At 36.6% G+C, this 6,000-nt stretch overlaps 1 protein-coding gene across 7 annotated transcripts in view; it reads right to left on the reverse strand.

Annotated features, from left to right (window-relative positions):
* LOC149819176 (bZIP transcription factor 1-A-like) overlaps positions 1-5,628 on the reverse strand; it is a 37,790-nt gene extending 32,162 nt beyond the window's left edge. Inside the window, exons 1-3 of one of the 7 annotated variants that reach the window (XM_089985271.1) lie at positions 5,320-5,569; positions 3,938-4,000; positions 3,749-3,814 (exon numbers count right to left, since the gene is read on the reverse strand). The gene's annotated coding sequence lies outside the window, so the exon portion shown is untranslated. Of the gene's footprint in view, positions 1-3,748; positions 4,001-4,582; positions 4,805-5,319 lie in introns of those variants that run through there. The other 6 variants (XM_089985273.1, XM_089985270.1, XM_089985275.1 and 3 more) reach the window with 6 other exon arrangements.
* Positions 5,629-6,000: the final 372 nt, after the last annotated feature.

Genomic DNA, 6,000 nt, shown 5'->3' on the forward strand with positions numbered 1-6,000 from the left:
TAGGTAATTGGATCATTTATCATTTCTTCTTCATCATGAATGGTTTGAGGAATACTTTCACTTATATCCTCATTCTCATTTAATTCATCATCGCTAAAAAAATCTTCATTTCTAGATAATAGTTCAAACAAAAAAGAGTAATCGGCATTATCTTCATGAGTTTTGTGTTCTTCAAAACCACTTATGTTTTCTAAAAAGGTTACATTTCTTGAAACATATAGCTTATCATTTTTAATATCATAACACCTAAAACCTTTTTGGGTTTCCGAATATCCCAAAAACGCACAAGGAATAGCTTTGGGAGATAATTTATCATTCTTATCAGTGAGAACAAAACATTTACAACCAAAAATTCTTAACCTATTGTAATCGGGTTCTTTTTTATACAAGATTTCATATGGAGATATTTGATTCAAGTTTTTGGATGGAAGTCGGTTGATGAGATAAACCGATGCAAGAGCCGCTTCGGCCCAAAATCTTTTTTGGAATTTTTTGAGAAATTAGCAAAGTTCTTGTAGTTTCAATTATGTGTCTATGTTTTCGTTCGGCCAACCCATTTTGTTGAGGAGTTTTGTGACAAGTCCTTTGATGAACGATCCCATTATTTTCAATATAACTTTTGAAATCATTTGAGAGATATTCTCCCCCGGAATCGGTTCTAAGAATTTGTAATTTACTATTGAATTGATTTTGTATTAACATGTGAAAAACCTTAAAAGTAGAGAAAACCTCATGTTTATGTTTGAGGAAGTATATCCAACTATACCTTGAGAAATCATCCACATAAATAACATAATACGAAAAACCTCCCTTAGACACAACGGGTGCCGGTCCCCAAACATCCGAATGCACAATTTCGAAAGGCTTAGTTGAAAACATAGTTCTTTGTCCAAAAGGTAAGCTTCTCATTTTACCAAGAATACAATCATTACAATTGAAATTGTTTTTACATAAGGTTTTAGCAAAATGTAAATACGAAAGCTTGACAATATTTGGATGCCCAAGGCGTTTATGCCAAACATTTATATCCTTATGTTGGGCAACATTACAAAAAGATGTTTTTTGAATTTGAAGAAATTTCATGAGATAAAGATCTCCCTTCCTAGAGCCTTCCCCAATCAACTTCCCGGACCGGCGATCCTGTATCCAACATTTATTTGATGAGAATTTGATATCACACCCATGATCCGATAGTTGAGAGACGGAAAACAAATTTAAATTTAGTTTTGGTATAAATCTAACTTTTGGAATAGAAAAACCTTGTCTTTCAAAATCACCAATTCCTTTTATTTCAAGAGAAGCCCCATCCGCGGTGGAGACAAAAGAGAGTGACATTTTTTGAGTATTTAGAAAGTGAAAAAACATTTGGAGTCATATGAAAGGATGCACCCGAGTCTCAGAGCCAAAGAGTCTTATCGGGAGGAGAGAAGGTGGTCATGGCGGCTCCGGAAACGGATCCCTTGAGGAGTGGTTGAAGAGCTTCCATGATTTGATTGAGAGACAAAGTAGACATGATCAGTGTTGATGCCCATACATCCGAATGTATTAACCTAAATGGTTCTTTAGATATAAAAATGACTAGATAAAAAAGGCAAAGATTTCATTTTTCCAATGATGCAATCTTTACAAACAAAATCTTTTTCATTACAATTTTCAAGAATTGGAAACAAGTGCAATTTTGACATACTTGGATGTCTTAATCTCCTATGCCAATTTTCTATGTCCTTCCTTTCGACAAAATTACAAAAAGCTTCATTTGATAAAAAAGAAAGGCTTCTGCTAGTAAATCATGATCGACTAGATTTTTTACGATTAGCAAGTATCTTAGCTAGGCAGGTTGGTTTCTGAGGTCAAATAGACAGAGAAATAGGAAAGAAAACAGGGTTATGGTAGTAAAACATGAGAGAGAAGGTCTGAGGAGAGAGAAAAGCTCTGAGGGAGGGAGAATTGTAGTTAGAGAAACCACCCCCAGGGGGAGTATTTATAGGCCCATGGGGTGTCGCCCCCACCCGGGCCACCCCCAGGTAAGGATGTGTTTTGGAGGCTGTCAAGCATTGGTTAATACCTGATATTTTATTATTATTTTTATTACTTTTTTATACAAATTTCAAAAGTTAACTTTATATTTTTTAGTATTTCATATTAAGCAGTTGAAAATTTACCATTTTACCCATGGTCAATTTAAATATTTACAAGTATGCCCCTGAAATATGGATCTAGATAAATATCCAGATTTGCTAAAAATATTTGTTTGGATAATATCAAAATCCGTTAAAAAATATTCATTTGAATAATATCAAGATCCGTTAAAGGATCCATTTTATTTTTGTATATGGGTTTGGATCAATATTCAGATCCGGTAAAAGATCATATCCAAATATTATTTGGATCGAGCTTCGGGACTTCGGATCATGTTCAGATTCGGTTCAAGATCCATAGGGTTCAATTTCATATAATGAATTTATTTAACATTTAAAAAATATAGTTATTACAATTGTATTGTCTCCTGGTGGGCTTTTGTTTAGTGTTTATCCTTATTGGATTGTCCATTGTATTTCTGCTCTTTTGATTACAGTTACAACTCTAAATAATAAAACAAATGATGGACTAAACCCACTATAATTATTAGTAACATATATTAAACCTAAATACTTTGATCTTTATCTAGCTTTGGTATTCTAATAATACCTAACAAGTATCGACTTAATTTTGCATCCTATGTTTCAAAGATCATGAGTTCATGACATTTGAGAAAAGCATGATGTACATTGACTGAAAGGGATATAGGCTAAAAACCTAGATTCTTCAATAGACTTTCATGGTGTTTGAGACATTTAGAATGGATCAACTATCAAACCTGAATTAAAAAATGGCATGCCATAACAGGATTTACATCGACAGACCTTGTAGGCTATCAAATGCCTAAAATTAGGGGCACACAACAAGCCAAGTGGATGAGGCTTGGCTTGATTAAAGCTATGCTTGAGCTCATTTATTTATTGAACAAGCCAATCTCAATCTCAAGTATAAGCTTGATTACGTGAATGAGCTTGAGCTCAAACTAAAGCTTGATGTAGCATTTAAAAATATTCAACTTCCCTTATTAACACAAAGCACATGTATAGTGTGGTGGTTGCCTTTCTACTTTGATAAAAAGTGGTCACTGGTTCAAAGCTGCTATCTTCCACTTTCCACTTATTTGATTTCAAATAGAAAATAATACATATGTGTTGATACAAGCTCGACTTGAACTTAGCGAAGCCAAACGAAAATAAGCTTGAATGTAAGGGTTCAAGCTGAGCTCGAGCCTACCAGCTAAAACATAATATCCATTGGAATTTTACACCAAATAATAGGCCCATGTTGACTGCATAAGCCAGACAGAAGAATCAACTATTACAGAAATATATCAAACAAATAACTAGTAACACAAAAAAATTATATTGATTGGGTATCTGTAGTATTCTTATACAGCCAAGGCTATCCAATTTTACAAGTTATCTGTAAGGGTAATTAATAGGGGTCTAGTGTTTATAGTAACATGCAATACGGGCAGCTTTTCCTGTTATTCTTGCCTTTTATTGTATACAGAGAAGAATCCCACACATTTGAGGAAATATTTACAGGGGGAACTTGTCAATCAGCAATCAAGTCAAACAAGAAGTGAAGTTCAACAAAATAAAGAAGCAAAATCAGCATAAATGCTGGAACAACCAATCCACATATGCTCATCAATTTGGACTCTTACTGTGAGTCAGGTGATTTGTAGTCGTGCAACTCCTTAAGCATCTTCAGGAAATCTAGTAAGCGATGCCTGGACTCACCAAACATGAGCCACTACTTAAAAACGATAAGCAATAAGAAAATTTCCAAAAGGAAGGGAAGCACTTGTGATAATAATGCAATCGATAGAGGACTTGATGATGATAGAAAGGACCTGAGAGACCTCTGCAACAATTGATAGTAAGAACATGGACTATAACATCCCCTTGCCCAATTTCTGAAGAAGCATCGACAAAACACATGAGACTTATTAACCTTTTCTTGCTCCATTTTTCTGGATTTTTCCTACAATATCCTTAATATGAAAAATCAAACACAGACTTTGGAGCAGTAACATGTTTTATGAATGACTAATTATATCACAACACTGCCATAGGTTGGCTGAAAAATTCTAACAATTTCTTGAGGTACCAACAAGTTGGTGCCCCTAGAACTTCAGATGCATTTGGAACTCCATTTCAAGAGAACAAGTGAGACTGAACACTACGGCTATGCATATGCACAAGCACAGAAGTTTATATGCAATAAGCCATCAATCCATTGAATGAAAAAAAACATGGAAAAGAGGCTAATGGTACTCTCAGCAACCAACCATGAAATCAAACTCTGAACCACAACCTAGGTGAATAATGAATATGATTACAAAAATAAGATACCGGATCAGTTTAGTTTAACTACATATATTGCATACACTAGCTAGAGAGATAAAAAAAAACTGAAAATCCTTGCAAGATAATCAGTCGTGCTTTTCAGCAATATAGCATCGGATCCCAATTGTACACCAAGGTTCTAACAATACCATGTCTTGCACATCAAAGTAACGGAAGTAAGATGGTATCTTTGCGAACAAAATGTTCTCTTTAGCTGCAAGTTTGTTACTGCTCCATGCAACAGGTTAAGCAGAAAGACCGCCCAAGCTCAGGCATCTAAGTGACATACCACCAGGAGGCTCTCCTTTTTGGCTCCTTTTTTTCTTTTCTTGACAATTCAAATGAAATTGGACCAACATTAGAGACTTACACCAACTTCAAACCAAGAAAAAGAAATTCTAAATACAATAGCAGCGTCTAAGATTGAGCCGATATCCTTATAAGGAATTATAAAATCCCTGAAAAAGAAAGAAGAGACCATCGTGAAACACCAAGCAGAAAAGAAAAAGGGCAGCACTACTGAAGTAATTCTGTTTTTTCTCTCAGGTGATGGACGCAACAGCATGATATTTGGATACGACATGCGAAGTTATGAAAATCAAAATAACCCAGATCCGAACTCTGTAAGAGTAAACTAGAAGCCGCAAGCAACCAAAAAGAGACAAACAAACGACCATATAGCATGAAACACAAGTTACCCATACGAAACCAAAAAAAGAAGAAATCAAAAAGAAAAATCAACAAACCAACCCTCTAAAGAGAGCCCCATCAAAACCCATCTGGATATAATTTCAACCCATGCAACCAACCATCACAAAACACAAAAATTGTACTGAAACCAAGAAGCAAAAAGCCAACAAGGGGAAAGGGAAAAGAGTGTCCTCACATTGGATGACAAAGGAAGGACGAACACCCAACAAATAATTACAGCAAAAACAACAAATCCCGACCAAATTCCTCTATGGGGAGCCACGAAATCGGCAACAGAGCAGAGTGGTCGCGTTTATTCTCCTTCGAAGAGAAAACACCTGCCCATAAATATTTCCGCCCTCTATCGCTGGTGGGCAATTCTGTTTCACGGATTTTAGTCCCCTGCTCACGCACAGAGACCGATAGAACCCACCCTTATTCCTCTTTCCGCCTCCCAACCATAAACAAACAAAATCATCCTCATTCTTCTTCTCCTTCTATCCCTTGCCCCACTCTTGCAAGAGCCACAGCGATGGGGTACGCATGGGTGTGTATAGATCTGGTGTGGAAGGGAGGCGGGGTCAGGCTAACCCATGGGGGTGGTTTGATTGACCCGTTTAGGTTGACCATGGTATATACTTTGACCATCTTTGACTTAGTTGCTGCCCACACGTGTGCATCTGGCCCCACCACCCTGATGTGGGTGACCCACATGGGGCATGCAGAACGCGTGGGCCCATGCAACTGTAGGTACAGGGTGTCCTGCCTGTGAGGAAGGGACTTGGTAGGTGAGCATGATTCCATTGTTTTAGTTGTTTGGGTGCCATGAGAAACCCACACCATGTTAGGTGTCAATTTGATATAATAATATTCATGT

Source organism: Nuphar pumila, chromosome 13, assembly GCF_984573655.1.
Source record: "Nuphar pumila chromosome 13, dmNupPumi1.hap1.1, whole genome shotgun sequence".
In the NCBI taxonomy this organism is placed as follows: Eukaryota; Viridiplantae; Streptophyta; class Magnoliopsida; order Nymphaeales; family Nymphaeaceae; genus Nuphar; species Nuphar pumila.